Source organism: Cynocephalus volans, chromosome 8 (assembly GCF_027409185.1).
Source record: "Cynocephalus volans isolate mCynVol1 chromosome 8, mCynVol1.pri, whole genome shotgun sequence".
NCBI classification, from domain to species: domain Eukaryota; kingdom Metazoa; phylum Chordata; class Mammalia; order Dermoptera; family Cynocephalidae; genus Cynocephalus; species Cynocephalus volans.
The window spans coordinates 78,692,654-78,716,987 of NC_084467.1; the positions used below are offsets into that span (position 1 = coordinate 78,692,654).

Here is a 24,334-nt window from a genome sequence, read left to right on the forward strand (position 1 = left end):
TCAGAGACTAACTCAGCCAGATCCTGTCAACAGGTCTTCCAGTCGGCAGTTCCTAATTTAGTACCAGTTCATGTGTTTTCCCTTTGGAAACACATGGCACTTTCTGTGTTTCACTCCGTGATGTTGGCTCTTAGCAGATGGAGCGGCAGGGGGCCTTCTCATCTAGCACCCTGCCTCCAGAGAGCAAGCTCACCATCAAGACATGACATACTGTCCTATTTTCACCTCTCCATGGCAAGAGCAACCCACAGGTTTTGTTCTAGAATCTTTTATCCAGTCATTTAACAACAGGTTCTTCCTAAGTCTCTCATGAAGCAATTTGAAGCCTGTCACATAGTTGAAGCATTTTGTAGCTGGTCCTGTAGTCTGTCGATGTACTTCCAGGCTCTTGACAGATCTGTTAGTTTTATATATTCTTTTGCTTATCTCAATTGATGTAATGTTTCTGTATAGGTTTTGTTCCCACTATTTACTCTTTCATTCAGCAACTATCTTGAATGACAAATATGGGCCAGGGACTCTCCTGGAAATTAGGGACAAAACAGTTTTCAATTCAGGCAAAAAATTCCTGCCCTCATAGAACAGGAGACAGAAAAGGAAATGCATAAGTAAGTGTTGTGGAGAAAAATAAGGCAGGATGGGAAGAAAAGGAGTGCTGGGGGGAGGGTGGGTTATAATATTAAATCAGCTTTGCAGTGTCATCCATACAAGAGGTGGTGAAGGCTTTGACCAGAATGCTAGTGACAGAGATGGTGAAAAGTAGTTGAAATCTGGATAAGTTGCAGCATGCTCCAAAGAAGGCAAGAGATTAAGCCATGCAGATATCAGGACGAGGGTAATTCCAGGCAGAGGTGCTACAAATGTAAAGGTCCTGAGACAAGATCGAACATGGGATGTTTTAGAAACCATGAGAAGGACCAGTATGGCTGGAGCAAACTGAGTGTGAAGGACAGGGCTATGAGACTGGTATGGCGAGGGAGTGAAATTGTGTAGGGCCAGTAGGATTTTAGTAGATATTTTGGCTTTTTCTCTGAGTGAGATGGAGAGTTATAGGGAGGGTTTTGAGCAAAGGAGAAACTCAGTATTTTAATAGGATCATTCTGGCTGCTTGGTTGACTAAGCTAGAGAGGTCAATGGTAGAAGGAGGGAGACCGGTTAGGAGACCATTGCAGTGATCTAGTTAAGAGATAATGATGGCTTGGACAAGGGTAATAGCAGAGATGGGTTGGAAATGGTTAGAACCTGGATATGTTTTTGAAGGTAGAATTTGTTGCCCTTAAGTAAAAGTCTAATATTTTCCACATTCCTCTTTAAAAAAGTAGAGCCCCAATCAATTAATAAATAACCAAATAAAAGAGAGAGAGAGAGGAAAAAAACAACAGTAGCAATAATATGTTGAACTTTTAGAAGGAGAAAACAGAACTGTTGTTACTAGAAGTGGAAAAGGGGAGGGGGAGGAGGAGAAAGAGGGGGTTAATGAGAAATTGTTTAACGGGCACAGAGAATGACTGCCTATTATAATGATGAATAAGCTAACTATCCTGATTTGACCATCACATATTGTACACAACTATTGATAGTCGACTTTGTACCCCATGAATATGTATAATCAATTATGCTTCAATAAAACAAACAAACAAAAAAACCCAGCCCTTACTCCAATAAGGGACCTGGATAATGCTAGTTACAGCAATAGGCTAGCTTTTCTGGCTCTTGAATACCCCAAATTCAGTACAGTGCTATTTTTTTAAACAACATTACTGCTGATTTGTTCCACTTCTGATCCATCATAACTTGCCACAGTCCTCACTCTTCCATTTTGCTGTGCTTGTGCATTACTGGTCATTGGCCATTGAGTATTTTGACCCAAATTGTCAATGATCACTACTGCACTGCTGTTGCCTAGTAAACACCTGCACTTCTCTTCTTGCCATTTTTATCTTATTCCGTGGTAGGTCTCTGGAAGGTGACTCAGGCAGGCAACAGGAGTAGAGGAAAGAATGTGATACTGCTACTAATTTTATAAAGGAGCCCATGGTTCAAATTAAGTCAGACTGAGAACACCTCTTGCCCTACCTTCTTTCTTCCCTCTTCCAACTCCCTGAATAAGGCAAAGAAAGAGGATTTCCTTTTCCACCTCCACACACATCTCTCAGTGACCTCTTTATAATTTCTTTGCTTCCCTTTTGCCCCTAAGCAGAATGCAGGTATCATGAGAAAATGCAGACCAGTGCAAAAGAAATCAGGTGACTCTCCTCCCCAAAACTAAGTGCACTTTACTCTAAATTCTGGTTTTCACATAAGCATTTCTGTTACACATTTTTAACAACTGGGAGAATTTCAGAATAAGCACACAATCATTTTTCATTCATTTGCCAATTATTTATTGAGTACTTTTTATGTGCCAGGCACTGTTCTAGGCACTGGGAGATAGGAGTGAACAAAAACAAGTTCTTATTTCTTAGGAAACTTACCTTATGATGCAGGAGACAGACAAAAGCACGAGTGAACAAGCAAATACAAGGGTACTTCGAAAAGTTCGTGGAAAGGTAGAATCAAAGTTAATGTGAATTTTTCCATGAACTTTTTGAAGTACCATCCTATGTATATAGTAAGTCTGATAAAGACAATGCTGTTGAGAAAAGCAACATAACAGAAGGAGAAAGGAAACGCTGGGATGGTGTGCTGCTGCTGCTGCTGCTGGTGAGTTAGTATGAATATTTTCAGTAGGGCAACCAGAGAAGGTGTCTCTAACAATGACATTTGTGCAGTGACCTGAAGGAAGAGACAGAGCAATATTCATGCCCATATGTGGGGGCAAAATGTTATTTGCTGCAGGAAGTCCTTAGATAGTTTTTCCTTCTCTCTGTATTCACTGAGTGGTTTCATCCTGTGACTTTAATAATTTTCTATACCAATGACTCCCACATTTACATTTCTAGCCCAGATCTTTCCTGAGTCTACTCTAGTAAATCCAACTGTTTGTGGAACCCCATTATTGGACGTCTAATAGACATCTCAGATTTAATATGTCTTTAACCAAACTCCTCATTCCCCTTCTTCCCAAACCTGCTCTTTCTGTAGCCTCTCACTCCTTATAGTAAATGGCAACTCCATCCTTTCAGTTTCTCAAGTAAAAAATCTTAGAGTCACCATGACTTTTCTGTCTCAAACCCTCCTTTGATCCAACAGATAGAGCGTGAGTTACTTATATTGGGAAAAACTAAAAAAGGAGGAAACTTGGGACGGGGGGGTGAAGAAATCCCAATAAAATAGAAAGCAAAGCAGTAACAGAAGTACCCACAAGGCAGTATTTGATGGGATGAAGAAAAGCGAGCTATGGGTATTTGAGCCCTGGAACTATATGAAATCACATCATAAGTCATATTTCCCTAAAAGAACTAAAACTTGAGAGTGGTCTGCTATGTTTCAATATGTCTCAACATCAAGTGTTAGTTGGCAGAACTGAGGCTATAGCCTCATGGATTGGAAAGAGACTTTATGTACCCACGGGAATATTTTATATAAAATTCACCTGAAGCATTTTCTGTTTCTTGCCTCTGGAAACACTGTGGGACCTGGATGGGGAAGTCAGAAATGCAGAGTCATAATTTAAAAAAAAAAAAAAAAGAAAGAAAAGAAAACAGTGAATATTTCAACCAGTCATAGAAAAATGAATCCTCATTTTGGGCATATTTGAGAAAACCAAAAACACTTTGATAAACCATCGGGGAAGGGAGATCCTGATAATTTTCTAGGGGCAAGAGATGGTTAACTGTTAAGTATCTTGACCAAATTAATTTGAACAAAAACAATGAAAAGGAAGTAAGCAGTCACTGTCCGTCTATTTTAATTTGGTCTAAGTTTCCCAGTATTCTGACTCTCAGTACAGAAGGTTCTTGCTGTTTTGCTGCACAAAGTTCCTGGAAATCAAATGCAGATCCTCCAAAAGTAGATTGCAGCAGTGCAATATTTGGGACCAGATTCTCCACCCAGGGATTTTGCATCAAGCAAAAAACAGGTATAACCAAGTGTACAACCTAAAAGAGTTTCTGTGGCTCTAGTAATATTTCATTTTTCTAGTTATTTACAGTAGAAAGGTACGTTCCATACTAGTGACTCTTCATGGACAGAAGATGAGTCCTTTATAACCTCTAAAAGGATCTTTCTTTCTCAGTGCCAGATTTTAGGCTACAAGTTCAAGTCACGAATGTGATTGCCCTGAGTAGAGTTCTTAGATAGCTAACTTCCAAATAGGTGCTTTTGCTAATGGATATCAAGTCTGAATTTCCCGTAAAGGAGGTTGTTAGAAATTAAAATAACTTCCCTCGTAAAGTGGAATGAGCTTGGAAATTGGAACCTGACAATCCTGAGATGGAACTTTTGCTATGCCATTCATAGCCTTTGTAATCTAGGGAAATCCTTCTTTGCAGATTTCCTTTTCTGTAGAGCAAAGATAATACCTACCTCATAGATTTAATGTGGAGTTTAAACATATAACATTTTTAATGTCTGGCAATTAGTGGGCACAATGACATTAAATGTGAGTTGGTATACCTTTCCTTTCCCATTTAACAAAAACGATTCTTTCAAAGTTTGTTTTTTCTATTTTTATAAACAATTCTTTTTTTTTTTTTTTTTTTTTTTTTTAGTATGTACCTCAGGTTAGGACTGAAGGCTCCATACACCAGTAAATTCTTATTCTTAATAGTAAACTCCCCTATTCACAATAGCCAAGATATGGAAGCAACCTAAATGTCCATCAACAGATGGATAGGTAAAATGTATACACCTACAATGGAGTACTAAGCAGCCTTTAAAAAGAAGGAAATTTTGTAATATATGTGACAACATGGATGAACTTTGATCACATTACTATAAGTTAAGTAAGCCAGTCACAGAAAGACAAATACTACTTATATGAAGTATCTAAAATAGTCAAATTCATGGAATTCAAGAGTGGAATGGTGGTTGCCAGAGGCTGCGGAGAGACAGAAATAGGGAGTTACTAACAGATGGGCGTAAGTTTTCAGTTACCAGAATAAATAAGCTCTAGAGATCTGCTGTATGACATTGTACCTTATAGTTAACAAAACTGTATTATATACTTGAACATTTATTAAGAGGGTAGATTTTATGTTGCGTTGTTACCAAGATATATTAAAATTTTTTAAAATAGTAAACTATCACACTTATCAACTTTGATTGTCATATCTATTGATAATATTAGTAGCTGTCATATGTCAAGTGCTAATTTCCTGCCTAGTACTCCAATTAGTGTTTGACACAGTTATTTCTTATACACTCTCAACCTTGTGAAGGAAGATAATATCCTTTTCCCCATTTTAAAGATGAGGAAACAGAAGAATTAAGTAACCTGCTCATGGTTATAAGTGGCAGAACCAGGATTCAGACTCAGGTACCTTGACTTCAGTGTCCAAACTCCCAACTATTATGAGTCTAGAGTATGACTTTAATACTCTAGTATTATATCAATATGATTGTTCTTGAGAAGAGACACATATTGCCTTAATAAGCAGGGACAAAACTCCTCCGGAAAAGTGGAGATCAGGCATGGAAAATGTAACCTCGGAGGATGTTTCTCTTTTTTGTTTGTTTTGCTTTTTTCTGTAATAAAACCAGAGCTTTAGAGTGAGTGGAGATTCTATGCCATTTGGGGAAAAAATGAGTGGGTGGAAATAATACATAATGCTTAATTTTAAAAATCATTTTGATTATATGTCACTGAAGGAAGTCTCATTTGATCCTTGCAAACCCTATGCCATCTCTCTTTTTAGTTCTGTGAGTCAAAGAAAAGAAAGGTACAGAATCTTTATTAGATCAGCTTAATCCTGATTACCATGCTTCCACTCCCTTGTATAATTTTTTATTTAATCCGTTTACATGTTTTTTGCATGTTGCCATGGTAAAGCTCATTCCATGGTGTGAGAGACCTTAGTGCTGACGAAGGTTTTCTTAATGTGAAACCTCGCATTTTCATTTCCACATTTTATCTTGGTGTTACTAGGGCAACCCAAATAATTTCATCTTTTCTTTGAAGTTGATGCCCTTAAGACTGTTATACCCTCCTGCTGATTCATTTCAAAAGAAATGTTCTTACAATTTCTTTTTCTATATTAATTCCTGCAGCTACTTCCCTCACCCAGATGTTTTCTATGTTCCTTTTAATAATCATAATAGCCAATACATTATTGGTGTAGTGGTTAAGTATTTGGGAGGATTATAAGTCCCATGGGTGATTAGAAAAGAGCTGTAGACCTTCTGACGAGAAAAATGCCAGTTTAAGAAATAATGGATGAAAATATTGAATATATAGAAACTTATTCAAAAATCTCTTATCCCTAACTATTTGATTCTTAGATTTTGAAGAGCAAGTTGCAAGAGTTTGTATAGCAAGGGATTTATCGAAAAACCTATCTGAATTTATTACATTTCTACATTCAGATTGTGAAAGTTAAGATTCCTATTTATATCCATTTTCATTTCTTCATCCCATTCATTTCTTCATTGCCCATCAGGGCAATCTCATGGTTGGTTTTATTCCCTGTCCTTTTCTGGCAGGTCTCTCGGCAAACTACCTGCAGGAGTTAAACGGCTGGTTGGCATGAATTTTTCCCAGTTCTGGTCTGACTCACATAAACTCTTTGGGTTTGAATCAGTATAAATAGCTGAGAAGCATAAAAAAAGGGGTAATATATTTTTTAGTCTCCTTGTTTATAGATCTGTTGCCCACATATTCTATTATAGACTCTTATTTATCTTTTATCCCCAGTGCTTGGCACCCAGTAGTTAGGTAAAAAAATGTAGAAAGAGGGAGGGAGGAAGGGAGGATAGAGAGAAGAAAGAAGGAGGAAAAGGAAGGCCGAGGAGCACATTAAAGGAAGAGGAGAAGAAAAAGAGAAAAGTCAAAACAGACCAAAGGAGACTGTCCTCTGACCAAAGTTGAATTTCCTGTGTGTCGCTCGGTTGTCAGTTCCTAAGGAGGTTCTAAGTGGATTTTGAGTGAGGTGACTACAGGACGGGCCGGCACACGTTTGGACAGATGCAGGGGAGAAAAGCAGTCTGTCCCTCATCGTTGCCACCTGTGTTCAGTCTCAGGAAATTGCTGACCAGCCCCTCATTGGTGCTGAGGCTCACCAAGATTACAGAACTACGTTTACTACTTTTGATGAGAATTTTGTGAACTTGACACCAAACGTGGGGTACATAAGGATTGCTTTGGGTAAATTTTCACCCATACCATAGAAATAGACTTTTGGTGAGTGAGTGTTGGTGACTTTTTGCCAATTCAGTGTAAGAACATGAAACTTGTTGCTTTTCTTGTCTCAGGGCATCTGGACCAGCGTGGACTACCCCTATCCTTACATCTCTAGAGACAGAAAATGTCAGGGTCCAACCTATTCAAAATAAACAGAAACAAGACATGAATAATGAGTAATGGAGGGCAAAATGAAGCATCTTAAGAGGGATAAAAAAAAAAAGCAATCACATTGCATGCCTTTTACTCTGCCTGGAATGTTCTCCTGTCCCTGGTCTCCAACTTGATCTAGCTAACTGTTACCACTTTATATACTTTATATTTCTGTGCAGGCATCACTTCTTAAACCCCTACTAGCTCAGGTACCTCTGTATACTATCAGAGTATCTTAAACTTCTACTTCATCAGTCTTGTTGCAATTGTGGTTAAATGGTTGTGTGTAATTTTTTACTATCTGTCTTTCCACCATAATGCAAGATCTGTAAAGACAGAGGTTATGTCTGTCTTGCCCTTTGCTTTATCCACATTAGTGATCTCAATATCTTGCAGATAAAAGCAATCCTAGTTCTTGTGGAAAGAATGAATAAAGCTGCCAGGCACTGTTGTAGGTGCTAGGTATATAAAGCTTTACAAAGACACTGCTTCTGTCTTTGAGATACTTTGTACTCCAGGAATAACTGTCTCCAGTGATAATCTGTCTTTCCTTCAGCCTCCAGAAAGTGAAAGACCAAGGGTGAATCAAGATCCTAAGACTTTTTCCATCCCATTTCCCCAATCCTACCTTCCCACGAGAACCCCAAGACTGACCCTGCTTGTATCCAAAGACATTGAATAGAAATGAACCAACTTATCTTTCTACCACCAATTTCCATTTCTCTGTTGAGTGGACTTTTTTTTTTATCAGAAACAATTTTAATTTAGGTCTGTGTAACCTTTGATCTGTGATGAGTTTTTAAGATGTGTCATCTGAAAAAAGGATCAAACACTACAGAAGAAATTAAAAAACCCAAAACATCCCTACAGTTGTTCCATAAAACCCTTCTTTTCCCTTGGCCCTAAGCCTATTTTCCACCACCCAAAAAATATCTACTTCATTCCTAAATCCCTCTTCAGAGCTTCCAAAGATATCTCGTCTTTTAAACATTTGACTTTCATAAGTTTGTCTTTCTTCCTTAGTTTTTCTCCACTAAACCTAAGGTTTTAATTGAATTCCTGTGACCTTTTATGCAATTTTTCAATTTTTTAGTATTTGTGATTAATATAGTTAAATCTCCCAATTTAACAACTCTTGAGCTAGTTTCACTCCTTCCAAGCACCCCAAGTTCTCCTTTTCATTCTGGTGATGAAGTCACTAAACAAGTTCTGAAACCAGCTTTAGATGTCACCATGCAAACTGATGTATTGCTAGGTTTTCATATCTTGTTTTCCAGGTCTTTCAGCCATTTTAAGAAAATACATTTGACAAGGCTGTAGATCTTTGAGATGGTTTTCTTGGGAAGACCACATCTGGCCTTAAGCCAGCTTTCTTACTAATAATAGCAACTTCAAGTGAACTATTTTGAAATACTGTAGTACAGTTTGTCTATACAGATGGCATTGCTTTGTTCCAAGTTGGCTGATGGGCTTTAAGTTTTTTCCTCTATTTTCTTTTTGCTAACAAAGAATTCAAATTAATAAATCTGAGACCCTGTACTTAGACTGTTCTCGTAACTTTGTTTTTAATTAATTATTCATTTATTTACTCAATGAATATATACTGAGCAACTAATATATGCCAAGCACTGTTTGGGAAAGCCATGGAAAACAAATCAGAAATTATTCCTGCCCTTATGGAACTTATAGTCTAGGGGGAGACCAACCATAATTCAAAAACAGGAGTGAATGGAAAATGGTATTCGTGACAGGAGCCATCTAGGGATGTCTGAAGTGCTGTTACAGCCTGAAATGCTGGATTTGACCTAGTCAGGGAGATGGGTGTGGCTTGCCTGAACAAGTCGCCCTAGAGCCCCAGTCTGCAGTATGCATACGAGTTTGCAAAGCAAGGAATTGGGGGGACTGAAAGAACATTCCGCTTAGAGTATTAGTACCATGAGGCCCTGCCACTATTATTTATATCTTTTTTGTAGTGATTTCTTAGGATCCACATAGATCATTTGGCCTTTGCTATCACGTAATGTGTATCACCTAGTTTTGCTTTTTTTTTTTTGATGGGAGGATAGTTGTTTTTATCTTTTTAAATTAAAGAACAAATATTTATCTTCAGAAACAAATGCCTTTTAATTAAATGACTCACATTTTCCTAGAATTTTTTTATGTAGATTTATGGCACAGTCTAAATTTGAGAAGGCCTTTGATCATGTCCTCCCACATCTTCATATAAAGAAACCTTTTATGCCTTTCTTCAGCTTCTAGGATGTGTGGCTCTTAGACTATCAAATGTCTTCTTCACATTAGAATTTATTTAGCTTTGGTGTGAGAAAAGAAAACTTGGAAAAGAGAACTCACATAATGTCTAACTTGGAAAAGATGGCCATTTAAATCAATATGTTAAATTTAGAGCCAAACCCAACAATTATATTTCCCACTGTCACAAAGCCTTGCATTAAATATTTATCGACTGGATGGACAAAAACCTAATATTCTAATTTTTAGGTACACTCATATCCATTTTAATACTCTGACAATAAAATTTCATAGTTGCTGATTTCCTCCTGTGGAGTTGTTTTTTCCTGGAGGCTAGAGGACCTGAACTACTTCCCATCATGGATTTTATTCAGCACATCCAATAGCAACAACAAATCAAGGGTTGGCATGAGATTGAGGGTAGCCTTCTTGAGAAGTCTCAAGGAGGATTGTTCAGTAGTTAGTGTTTTTCTGGAATTATCAAACCTTCCATAGTCTCTAATCCCAGAAGGGAAATTTTAAATGGTAGATTTCTATAAAGATTAATTTAATAAAAAAGAAAGGCAAAAATAATCATATTCTACATCCATTAGTCTTTCAATCTCTCACTTTAAATATCCAACTCTTGTTTCTTGGGAAATCTTACTTTGTTTCTTAGTTGCTGTACGTATTTATCATAGCAGGAAATTTTAAATTTTACTCTATTAAAAAAAAAGAAGATCCAAGTGGGAAAGTTTTTGACAAAAAGTTGCTTTAGCTTCCCTGATTCATTTTTGGTTGACTGTTTTTATAAGTGTTAGTTTACCATCTATGTTGGTGAAAAGGCATTTAGAAAACAAGCTTTAATTCCTGTTGGAACAGAATTGAATCATTAAAAATTCAACTCAACTATTTATTGAGTTTTTGGCCCCTGAGTGAGGCATATGAAATAAAAGATGACCCCTAATTTTTTACATTACCGTAAACCTCAGAAGTTGAAAAATAAACAGGAAACTTACTTTTAATGTTCTTGAGGGCAGAAGCCTTCCATGTTCTCCACCTTTTTTCTCCTTGTTATATCCCTTTGTCAGAAGGAAAGTAGCATTCCAGGTAGACAGCTTAGCCAGCACTTGTGTCTGGAGGTTTTGGCCTGCACTGTGTGTTCACAGTGTGTCTGCTACTTAGAACTCATGTGCTGTCTTTGCTCAAGGAGTGAAAATGGATTGGAGATACACTTCAGTCTCTCTTTGTCCATGGAAGGGAGAGATAAGTAATCTTCAAAACAATCACTGCAGATTTACTTAGTTGAATCCTAGACTTTGTTTTTGGAGGTTGAGACTGATAAGATGAACCAAAATCTTGTCTAAACTACTATTGAATGACATTGAGAGTTTGAGGGGAAACACACAGTCTTTTCAAGGGTTTAGAATTCTGTTGGGGGTTGGGGTATTTATACACTCTACCTCCTGGAAGACTATTCATGGTTTAAAGGGGATGGGGGGGGGGGGATAAAGAAATAAAGAGGTTCCTAAGAAGTCCAGAGGAATGCAGAGAGCTGAAGCCATTTCTCAGAGAGACTAGGTGTGTTCAGATTAGCTGAAATAAGGAGAGGAACAACTAACATTTGAAGATAATCTTTCATGGTCAGTTTATATAAGACTATTAGATCACTGCTTAGCTTCATTTCAGAAAGGATTTAAATTTAAATATACTTGAAATGTTCAGGATAAGCAATAAATAGTTATTAATGTCATATAGATGTAGCTGAAACTATTTGACAAAAATCCCCCCCAAATTAAAGCCTTCTTTTAAGATCTCACCAAGATTTAGAAATATAACATTCCAAATCATCATGTTATTAACAAGAGTTTTATGTTTAAATTTGTTTTCTGTGACTCGTTTCTTAATAGGATCATGTTCTGACAAGGGAGTCACAGAATGTGGCCATTTCCTTGGGTACAAGCTGAGACCTTAGGAGACATTATTGATCAACACATCCTCTTTAGCACTCTAGTGACAGAACATTGTGCATTAAAATTTCAGTGATCCTTAACTTTGAGGTTATGAATTATTCGTAACTCTTTTCTTCATCTCAAACATTCTCATCAGTAGTGAATGTTCTTTGGATAATCATTATTTACAATATAGAGCTATGTGGTAATAGTCACTCTTTTATATATTGCAATGTCAAGCTTTATAGATAACATAAGAGTTTGGTCTTTACTACAAAATGCTTAATGGGGTATGTGTATCTGTGCATGTAAGTGTATGTTTAAGTCTTTTTCAATTTAACAAATATGAGAGTACTTCAAAAAGTTTGTGGAAAAATAGAATTAAAAAATGAGTGAAAGAAAGTGAGCCATGCTTGTGAGAGGAAAAAAGAAACAGCTAATGATCATAATGTGTAATAAATTTTTACTGGATTCAAAGGCCTGTACTACAATAAAGATAACTGTGGAAACAGTTGTGTAAAGCAAAGGCCTTGAGATGGATGCCTGAAGTACAGTGATCAAAAGGATTATTCTTTACATATGTGAAGGATATCATTGAAAGAGAAATAATATCTTCATCGATTAAGGGAGAACTAGAACTGCCAGGCAGGAGTGATTTTTCTCCCCACCACCACCACTCTTAGAAAAACAGACTAAGCTCAAGTTGAAGACTTCTCCAAATAATGTAACTGGGCCATTAACTAAACATTCAATGTCATGGAAATATCCAAAAAGAAGATAATACAGAAGTATCCATGAGTTGCAAGTTCAGTTTGTCTGTTAAGATTCCTTTGAGTCAGAAGTTCTCTCATTTTATGATGCCATAAAGGCAATATACCTTAAGAATCATTTAAATGTACTCATATTAATAACAGTTTATTATTTTTTGATTTTTTATTATCAAATAAGGAACATGAAAAGAGAGATCTGAGTATAGGAGAAATTCTGTCTGAACTATTTGTTTCTTAGTACATTTTATATTCTTTAAGTTCTAATCAGCATCACGTAATATTAGCAAAGAGCTCTACAGTGAGGAAGAAGATTTGGTTAGAAGTCATGGCTCACCACTAGCTGTGTTCCTTGGCCAAGTCACCTAATCTCTTTTGGCTCAAGTTTTTAACCCATAAAATGAGGGCTATGGACTGGATGTTCTCTTTGGTCCCTTCAGGTTCTCAAATGTTGTAACCCATTTATGATTTTCTTTTTTAATTAAATATATTTTTATAGAACCATACAATTACATTCTTCTTCAGTGGATTTTTCTAGAAATATTTTGTCATGTGTGCCACAACTATACAATAAAATACAATCAAGAGTTGTGCTTTCCCAAGGAAGAAAAATAGAATTTTTATATGATTGAGAAATTTTGGCTTTTTTCTTCCTGTTTTTAATTTCCATCCTCATATTGCCGGAGGAAGAGCAGTTTGTTTCATATCTGATGTTTTGAGCATATCCTGATGTTTTTTGATTTGTGGAGCCTTTGGGTATAACTGAGGACCCATAAATTTTAAATCATGAAATTTATGTGTTCTTCCACTTCCACATTTGCACTTCTCCATACTGGCCTCAGATGTGCTAATGTTCTGGCCTTGCACTGTGGGACCTTCCTCCCATGACATTACTCAGACACACACTTTGCTTTTTTTTTTTTTTTTTTTTTTTCGTTACCAGCGCTCAGCCAGGGAGTGCACCGGTCATTCCTATATAGGATCCGAACCCACGGCGGGAGCGTCGCCGCTAGCGCAGCACGCTACCGAGTGCGCCACGGGCTTAGCCCACACACTTTGCTTTTTGAAATTATTATTTATAAAACTGAAGGCAATTGCACTCCCTTTCTTCGCTAAAATTACTGCACATTCATTAGTTTATTCATCAAGTATTAATCGAGCATCTACTATATGCTGAGTTACTTTTAGGTATTTGTGATACATTGATGAACAGAACAGAACTAAAAAGAAAACTTCTGTCTATATGAAACTTACATTCTTGTGGAATGAGAGAGGCACTACATTAAGAAACATAATAAATTAGCCTTTTTTGAGAGATTGAATATGATGTAAGAGACAGAGAGTAGCCAAGGATGACTTCAAAATTTTTGGCCTAGGCAACTGGAAAGATAGAATTGACATGTACTGAGATGGAAAAGCTGCAAGTGGACCAGGGCTTTGCTGTGGGGATGGGGAGTAAGGAGTGAGACAGGTGTAGGTTTTGGACATGCTATTTGATGTGTCTAGTGGACATCCAAGTGGAAATGTCAAGCAGGTAGTTGGATCTATGAGTCTAGATGGAGATATGAAATTATTAAGTGTTCAGTGTAGATGGTACTGAAAGCATTGCGACCAAGTGTAATCACCAGGGGAGTGAACAGTTAGGGAGTAGGAGAAGACCAAAGACTAAGCACTGGGGCACTCCAAAGTAAGAGGTCAGGAGAAGAGGAGGAATCAATGAACGAGTGGAAGAATGAACAGCCAGGAGGAAAGCCAAAAGCCTGTGGGTCCTAAAGGCCAAGAGAAGATTAGTCAAATTATGTCAAATGCTGCTGCTGATAGCTCAAATAAGATGATGAATGAGAATGAGAACTGACCATTGGATTTAGCAACATACATGAACAATACACATGTGGGTTTCTTTTCTTTGAATTCATATTTCATGTGCTCAGGAATTATTATTATTTTTAATTCATTTTGGTAAAGGGACACTCACTGGTTACTGATATGATAACTATCATCATTTGGAATTGTCCCTTGCTTCCTTGAATAATATATGATTGTGCTGTCTAAAGGCGATGCTATTTACCTATTGCCCAAAAAATGTGGAACAAAACAAATTTTAGCTATACCTACCTGATAGCCATAGGAGAACAATGTTAGCAATCAGGTTGGAACCAAAGTAGAATGAGTTTGGTGTTCTTTAAGTCATGGGTTGATAAATAGAGCACAATACATTCTGTGTAATTAATTGTAAACGAGAGTACTAAAATGATCCTGTGGAGGGATAGGGACACATTATTTTAGGAAAAGGCATATATATGAGAGAAATAAGAAACTCTATGTTTGCACCTAACTTTACCAATATTCTTTACAAAGGATTATATGGTATCTTTGAGAGGTAAAGTTTATGGAATATGGAAATGTGGGGGGTTTTTAAATAAGTATTCTAAATAAGGAAATGCATATGGGTTTCTGCAAAAGATTTCAAAAGCAGAGACATAATGTAAATGTTTACATTTTAAAAATTAGGACATCAGAATCTCTTTATTTAATTTGAAATGCCATATTTCCAAAGACATTACTAATTAGATAAAGTAAATGCTTTTGTGATAAGTTGGAAATTGCAATTGAAGGAGGCATAAAGATAATTATTTACATTTCTAAAAGAGAAAAATGTTTAAATAGAAATAAAATAATCGTGATTGATCTTTAACCCCTAACTACTTAAACACAACAGTTTATCCAGAAGTAGCTCCCTTAATTTAAAATGATACCTCTTGAAATTGTCTCACATAATTTGGAAACAGTAGTAATGAAAGCAAAATCATGAATAGCTGTCACTGAACTGCATTAATTTTCAGAGGTGCTGAAAGTTGTGAAAGGATACAAAAAAATTTTCAGTTAAGCAAACAAAAGGTCTAAAACCCTCTCTTTAGTTTTGGGGTTTTTTATTCAACTTCTCCCTTTCTCCCCTTTTTGTATCAAAAATATTAAGGATTAATGATGTGCTGGATATCGGCTTTCAGCTTTGTGGTATGTTACAACAATAAAGTCTTTGTATGTGTGTGTGTGTGCATGTGTATTATACATCTATATATTATTAACATGTACATACACAAGCACCTATATGCACACACCGAAAACTCTAAGTGCAACAAGAGTTGAGTTATAACGTTAAAAGGCTTTGTCATCTTGACAGCTGTGTGTCTAACAAGTCTTGTAATTCATTTTAAATAGGCTGTGCCATATTAAGAAGCAGTAGATAATACTTAAGTTTCTAAGACTCCTTAGTTTGTCTTTATTTCTCATATTAAAAGTATAACTAGCACCCATGAGGCAATTCAGCCAAGGATTCAGAGAACCCTACCTGTTGTGAGTGCCCAGGACTTTCTCAAGGAAAGCCATAGGGATAAAGAAAGGAACAGTGACCTGCTCAATGCCCCAGTGGTTCTCAAAGTGTTGTCCATGGAACCCTAGTAGCCTGGACTTTTTTTTTTGTACTCAATAGCAGTATAGCAGTATTTATTTTCTAGAGCTTTATTCCCAACAGTTATAAATCGTAAGTTAAAGAAAATTTTTTTGCCTAAGTACTGTATGTGTTTTGGGGTTTTTTTTGTTTTTTGGTTTTTTTAATTGTAACATAGTTGACTGTACATATCTGTGGGGTACAGACTTGAATATCAGTACCTGTGTGCAATATGTGATGCTCAAATCAGAATAATTATTCAACAATATATACTGTCATTGTCTTTCATGGCCCTTTACTAATTCCTCCATCCCCCTCACTTCCCACTTCTGGTAACCTCAGTTCTCCTTTTGAAAGTTCAACATATTATTGTGATTGTTGTATCTTTCTTTCTTTCTTTCTTTTCTTTCTTTTTTTCCCTTTTTTCTATGCTTATTTTTTAGTTCCCACTTATGAGTGAGGACATACAGTATTTCTCTTTCTTTGCCTGGTTTATTTCACTTAACACGATTTTCTCTGAGTTCATCTGTGTTGCTGTAAATGGCAATATTTCATTCTTTTTTATGGTAGAATCGTATTCCATTGTGTATATACACAGCATTTTTCTTATCCAGTCATCTGATGATGGGCACTTAGGTAGGTTCCAACTCTTGGCTATTATAGATAGAGCTGTGATAAACATAGGAGTGCAGGTGTAGAGGATTCATAAAGCAAATGTACTTCACAGGCCCTGGTATTCCAAAGCCTTGCAGTTTCAAATATTGACCTTGCAAAGGACAGGGAATTAACCCCAGGCTATATAGTCTCTTTTGCAAGATAAGAATTGTAACACAGCAAGGTTGCTGGCTCAAAGCCAGACAAGTTACTAATTGATATGTAAAGTTACTAAAAAGCTGCTGGACGGAAAAAGAATGTTTGCTAGATCAAGCTTTTTTTAGTGAATTGACTTAATTGCATTTTACCAGCTTCTATTGTGAAACTTTTTAAACTGTACTTAGCATAACCCCACCTATGTCTCTTCCTGTAACTTGCTGGTCTGGAGAATAAATGCAGGAAGAGAACCCCAATTTGTGGTTAATTTCCCAAGTGGAAGAAATGCCTCGCACTTGAGGAAGTTCTGGGATGTTAACCCCTTTCTGGGGCTTCTCACTGCTCAGAAGAGATGGGCTTCAAGTAATCTTTGGCAGCTCCGTCACCCAGGGGAAAAGGGGTGACAAATCTGTGGGAGGCAAAGCAACATGCATGTATCCTTTTGACATGATGATTTCAATTCTTTTGTGTATATACCCAGCAGTGAAATTGCTAGATCGCATGGCAGTTCTACCTGCAGTAGTTTGAGGAACATCCATAACATTTTCTATAATGGCTGCACCAATTTACAGTCCCACCAACAGTGTAGGAGGGTTCTCCTTTCTCTGCCTCCTCTCCAACATTTGTTGTTCTCCATCTTTTAGATAATAGCAAGTCTAACTGGGTGAGATGATACATATATATTTTTTTGTCTTTTTCGTGACCAGTAAGGGGATCGCAACCCTTGGCTTGGTGACACCCGCACCGCGCTCAGCCAGTGAGTGCACTGGCCATCCCTATATAGGATCCGAACCCGCGGCGGGTGCCGCTGTGCTCCCAGCTCCGCACTCTCCCGAGTGAGCCACGGTTTCGGCCCGAGATGATAGTTTGATGTGGTTTTGATTTGCATTTCCCTGATGCTGAGTGAAGTTGAGCATTTTTTCATGGTCTGTTTAGCCTAGACCTTTTTAAGGAGCCACAGAGTCAACTATTTTACAATCCTAAATTTTTTCTGCCTTTTTTACTGATGGTGCAAAAGCAATTGTGGGTAAGGCACCCTTGCATGACTCAAGATCGAGGCACCAGAGTGTACTGAAGGGATTGTATTATGCACTGGCACACACTTGCAATTAAAAAAAAAAGCCAATTTCACTTAATGTCCTTGTTAAAGTGGTAAAATTATTATTACATGTTGTATCCCAAAGTACAATGGTTGTCTCAAGGGAAAGTCGTGCATGATTGTTTGAGTTGAAACTTGAATTAGCTACGTTACCATATCATACCATATCATACCACTTTGAATAAAACAATTGATTATTGATATTTGGGTATGTGGCATATATGAATGTAGTGAATCTGACACTTGAAGGAGAACAACTAACAATATTTGTTGACACTGATAAAATAAAGCTTTCAAGTGATAAATAGAACTCTGGAAAACTTGTATCTACCGCCATGAGCTTAACAGCTTCCCAATACTTGAAAATTTTTCTGATGATAGCAGTGGTGATAGTAATGAATGGGATTTTTTATACTTTTTAATGGAATGTGTCAACATTAGGAAGATGTGCATAACTCAGTGATCCAATATTTTCCATATTACCAATTCATGATGTTACAAAATCATTCCTGGGTAAAAGATTCATTTAAAGTGCAAGATAGACTAATGGGTTTTAATATAATGGAGTGTGAAAAGTTTATTGAAATAGTTTCCAGGGGGCCGGCACCATGGCTCACTCGGGAGAGTGCAGCGCTGGTAGTGCTGAGGCTGTGGGTTCGGATCCTATATAGGGATGGCCAGTGCGCTCACTGGCTAAGCGTGGTGCAGACCACACCACGCCGAGAGTTGCAATCCCCTTATCAGTCAAAAAAAAAGAAATAGTTTCCAGATTCCATATTGTAACTAACCAAGGTTTGGTTTAGTCTCAAAAACAAATATCCACAATGATATGAAAAGGCTATTACTCCTCATTTTTCCAACTACATATCATTTTTTAATTGACACATAATAATTGTACATGTTTATGTAGTACAGAGTCATATTTCCATACATGAATACAATGTGTGATTCAATTCAGGTCAATTAGCATATTTATTACTGCAAACATTTATCATTTTTGTGTTGAGAGCTCCTCTCTTTCAACCATTTGAAAACATATAATAAATTGTTAATTATAAGCCCCCAACAGAACCTGAGGTCAGCGTCAGTGTTTCCCTTGAACATGCAGGAAAGGCAAGGCCATGAGTGGACCAGCCGTGCAAACCAGGACTCTATTTGAAAAAAGAAATGCTGCCCCAATTTTACATTTATCTGGTGGGATGTGACTATCGTTAGGACAAATTATTATTATTATTTTTTTTTTATTTTATTTTGTCGATATACATTGTGGCTGAATATTGCTCCCCATCACCAAAACCTCCCTCCCTTCTCCCTCCCCCCCTTCCCCCCAACAATGTTCTTTCTGTTTGCTTGTCGTATCAACTTCAAGTAATGGTGGTTGTTGTATCTTCTTCCCCCCCCCCCCCGGTTTTGTGTGTGTGTGTGTGTGTGTGTGTGAATTTATATATTAATTTTTAGCTCCCACCAATAAGTGAGAACATGTGGTATTTTTCTTTCTGTGCCTGACTTGTTTCACTTAATATAATTCTCTCGAGGTCCATCCATGTTGTTGCAAATGGCAGTATTTCATTCGTTTTTATAGCTGAGTAGTATTCCATTGTGTAGATGTACCACATTTTCCGTATCCACTCTTCTGATGATGGACATTTGGGCTGGTTCCAACTCTTGGCTATTGTAAAGAGTGCTGCGATGAACATTGGGGAACAGGTATACCTTCGACTTGATGATTTCCATTCCTCTGGGTATATTCCCAACAGTGGGATAGCTGGATCATATGGTAGATCTATCTGCAATTGTTTGAGGAACCTCCATACCATTTTCCATAGAGGCTGCACCATTTTGCAGTCCCACCAACAATGTATGAGAGTTCCTTTTTCTCCGCAACCTCGCCAGCATTTATCGTTCAGAGTCTTTTGGATTTTAGCCATCCTAACTGGGGTTAGGTGGTATCTCAGTGTGGTTTTGATTTGCATTTCCCGGATGCTGAGTGATGTTGAGCATTTTTTCATATGTCTGTTGGCCATTTGTATATCTTCCTTAGAGAAATGCCTACTTAGCTCTTTTGCCCATTTTTTAATTGGGTTGCTTGTTTTCTTCTTGTAAAGTTGTTTGAGTTCCTTATATATTCTGGATATTAATCCTTTGTCAGATGTATATTTTGCAAATATTTTCTCCCACTCTGTTGGTTGTCTTTTAACTCTGTTAATTGTTTCTTTTGCTGTGCAGAAGCTTTTTAGTTTGATATAATCCCATTTGTTTATTTTTCCTTTGGTTGCCCGTGCTTTTGGGGTCGTATACATGAAGTCTGTGTCCAGTCCTATTTCCTGAAGTGTTTCTCCTATGTTTTCTTTAAGAAGTTTTATTGTTTCAGGGTGTATATTTAAATCCTTAATCCATTTTGAGTTGATTTTAGTACACGGTGAGAGGTATGGATCTAGTTTCATTCTCCTGCATATGGATATCCAGTTATCCCAGCACCATTTGCAGATGGATTCACAGCAGAATTTTACCAAACATTCAAGGAGGAATTGACACCGATTCTTTACAAACTATTCCAAAAGATTGAAACGGACGCAAATCTCCCAAACTCATTCTATGAAGCAAACATCATCCTGATACCAAAACCAGGTAAAGATATAACCAAAAAAGAAAACTACAGGCCGATATCCTTGATGAATATAGATGCAAAAATCCTCACTAAAATACTAGCAAACAGAATACAGCAACACATACGAAAAATTATTCATCACGATCAAGTGGGATTCATCCCAGGGATGCAAGGTTGGTTCAACATACGCAAATCAATAAATGTGATACACCATATTAATAAACTCAAACACAAGGACCATATGATCATCTCTATAGATGCTGAAAAAGCATTTGATAAAGTTCAGCACTCATTCATGACAAAGACCCTCTATAAGTTAGGTATAGAGGGAAAGTATCTCAACATAATTAAAGCCGTATATGACAAACCCACTGCCAATATCATCCTGAATGGGGAAAAGCTGAAAGCTTTTCCTTAAGAACAGGAACTAGACAGGATGCCCACTCTCACCACTCCTATTTAACATAGTGTTGGAAGTACTAGCCAGAGCAATCAGAGAAGAGAAGGAAATAAAGGGCATCCAGATTGGAAAAGATGAAGTCAAACTGTCCCTGTTTGCAGATGACATGATCCTATATATCGAACAGCCTAAAACCTCTACAAAAAAACTGCTTGAATTGATAAATGATTTCAGCACAGTAGCAGGATACAAAATCAACACACAAAAATCAGTAGCATTTCTTTTCTCCAATAGTGAACATGCAGAACGAGAAATCAAGAAAGCCTGCCCATTTACAATAGCCACCAAAAAAATAAAATACTTAGGAATTGAGTTAACCAAGGAGGTGAAAAATCTCTATAATGAGAACTACAAACCACTGCTGAGAGAAATTAGAGAGGATACAAGAAGATGGAAAGATATCCCATGCTCTTGGATTGGAAGAATCAACATAGTGAAAATGTCCATACTACCCAAAGTGATATACAAATTCAATGCAATCCCCATCAAAATTCCAAGACATTTTTCTCAGAAATGGAAAAAACTATCCAGTCATTTATATGGAACAATAAAAGACCACGCATAGCCAAAGCAATGCTGAGCAAAAAAAATAAAGCTGGAGGCATAACACTACCTGACTTTAAGCTATACTACAAAGCTATAATAACCAAAACAGTATGGTACTGGCATAAAAACAGACACACTGACCAATGGAATAGAATAGAGAATCCGGAAATCAACCCACACACTTACTGCCATCTGATCTTTGACAAAGGCACCAAGCCTATTCACTGGGGTAGGGACTGCCTCTTCGTTAGGACAAATTATGAGAGACAAGCCAAGAAACTCCTGGAGTTGATGGAGAGCACAGATGTGATGATTGTTGCCGGGGGAGATGGGACACCACAGGAGGATGTTAGGGGAGTTCTTCCAAGCACAGAGAAGGCTACCTTCAGTAAGATTCCCATTGGACTTATCCCACTGGCACTGACCAATAGTTTGAGTCATACTCTCTTTGCCAAAAGTAGAAACAAAGTCCAATATAGTACAGATGCTACCCCTGCTATTGGGAAAGAAGAGACAGTTTGTCCTGATGTGTTGAAGGCTAAGGGTGAAAAGGAACATCCCGTGTTTGCGATAACTGGTCTTCAATGGGGATCCTTCAGAGATGTCTTTCAGGCTCATCCACGTTGCCATGAATGACAGGATTTCATTCTTTATGGTTGAGTAGAGAGTTTCATTGTGTATATTTACATTTTCTTTATCCATTCTTCTGTCGATGGACACTTAGGTTGATTCTTTATCTTGGCTATCACGAATAGCACTGCAATAAACATGGGAGTGCAGATATCTCTTCAGAATACTGATTTCATTTCCTTTGGATAAATATGCAGCAGTGGGATTCCTGGATTATATGGTAGTTCTATTTTTAGTTTTCGAGGAACCTCCATACAGTTTTCCATAATAGCTGTACTGATTTACATTGTCTCCAACAGTGTGTAAGAGTTTTCTTTTGTCTGCATCATTGCCAGCATGTTATTTTTTGTCAAAGCCATTCTAACTGGGGTGAGATGATATTTCGTTGTGGTTTTGATTAGCATTTCCCTGATGATTAGTGATGTTGAGCATTTTTTCATACATCTGTTGGACATTTGTATGTCTTCTTTTGAGAAATGTCTACATAGGTCATTTGTCCATTTTTAACTGTATTCTTTGGGGGTTTTTGCTGTTGAGGTGTTTAAGTTCTTTATATATTCCGGATATTAATCCTTTGTTTAATAGTTTATAAACCTTTTCTCCCATTCTGCTTGTTGCCTCTTCACTCTGTTGATTGTTTCCTTTGCTGTGCAGAAGCTTTTTAGTTTGACATAGTCCTATTTGTCTATTTTTGCTTCTGTTGCCTGTGCTTTTGAAGTTTTCTTCATAAAATTTTTGCCCAGACCAATGTCTTGAAGAATTTCTCCTATGTTTTATTCTAGTACCAACTACATATCTTTGTGAGACCATATTTGATTTATAAATTTTAATCAGAACAACATATCACAATACATTAAATGCAGAAGCAAATGTGAGAATCCAGCTGTCTTCTGTTTTAAGCCAGACATTAAAGAGGTTTACAAAAATGTAAAACAATGTCATTGTTCTTACTAACTTTTTATTTCTGAAAATACAGTTATTTTTATAATATATTTTGACATGTAGTGAGTTTATTATGTTGTAATTAATGTATATTTTTAAAATTTCTTGATTTTAATTTCTAACATGGTAAATACTTATAGACATAACTGACATAACCATTTTGGGGTTCTCCTCATTACATTTTATAGCATGAAGGAGTCCTGTGACCAAAAAGTCTGAGAACCAGTTCTCTACTTTGGTGCATTCTATTCCTGAAATTGTCCCTCACTTAAATGAACAAGCCCAATTTCCTCCAAGTAGTAAAGGAACTTATCATGAAAAATGTGACACCCAAACCTATCGAAGAACAGTGGACTACCGCACAGGCAGTTTGCTAATCACCACTGTCACTGCAGCTGGTTAGGGTCACCCTAAATGTGACTTGAATGAGCATTGCTCCATGAATGAGCTCCTGAATTCATTCATTTATTCAACAAAGAGTTGTTCAGGGCCCCTTATTTTCCAGATACTATGTCAAGTGATGGGGATGCAAAATGGAATAAGACAATAGCTTCTGAAGTGGAACTTGGAAGTTAAGATGAGTTAGTTCTTTTCTGTGTCTGCCACTGAAACTGACTAGAAAACATTTGAGGCAGTGAGATTGTAATGATTCATTGAAGAGAAAAGATGTTATAAAGCATCAGGAAAATCAAAGTTTAAGCTAGTCTGAAATTTTAATGACACTAGGAATATGCAAAGTAATTTATTTAGCTTGTGCAGTTTGCCTGCAACATGATTTGAGAACACACATACACATAATTTACAAATTCTATCCTTGAGAAGCTTGCAGCCTAGTCGTGGTAACAGAATGGAATTAAGAAAGGCGGGTTTCAGTAAAATGAGGAAATTGTATCGAATGCTGCACAGATGTCAAGTAGGTAGGTCATAGGTGAAAGCATCAGCAGACAGTTGAAATTTTCAGCATTGTGTTAAAGAACAAATCCAAAAAAAGACAAATTATCGTTTAAGAAAAAGTTATAAAGCAGCAAGACAGAACAGATAATACAATAGTTTCCAAAGCTATAGCCACCAATGAATTCAAAGAGGAGGCTTTGCTTTTATTTGGGGTGTTTACCGTCTAGTCCTTAATTCAGAATTAGGGAAGGAAGATCCATGAAACAAACAAAATTTGAGAGACCAAACAGCAAATATAGCCTTTTTCCTGCCTCTTTAATTAGGACTAAATAACAAGGACAGATGTAGAGAGCTAGGTTATTGGAGCTAAAGAAGGCGGAAGAGAAAAATTTTCTTTTTGGCTCTCATTGGTCACCATTATTGCTTGCTGTAAGATAATGGAAGAATATTTATTCTCACAGTGCAGGGCAATTAATCTCAAGTCCTGGGTGACAGTAAAGGCATGGGAACGAGGAGC

General features: G+C 37.1%; 1 protein-coding gene across 1 annotated transcript in view; it reads left to right on the forward strand.

The window, feature by feature from the left end:
* Window positions 1-24,334, forward strand: part of LRRC8C (leucine rich repeat containing 8 VRAC subunit C) — an 86,556-nt gene that overhangs the window by 23,691 nt on the left and 38,531 nt on the right. The window lies entirely within an intron of this gene.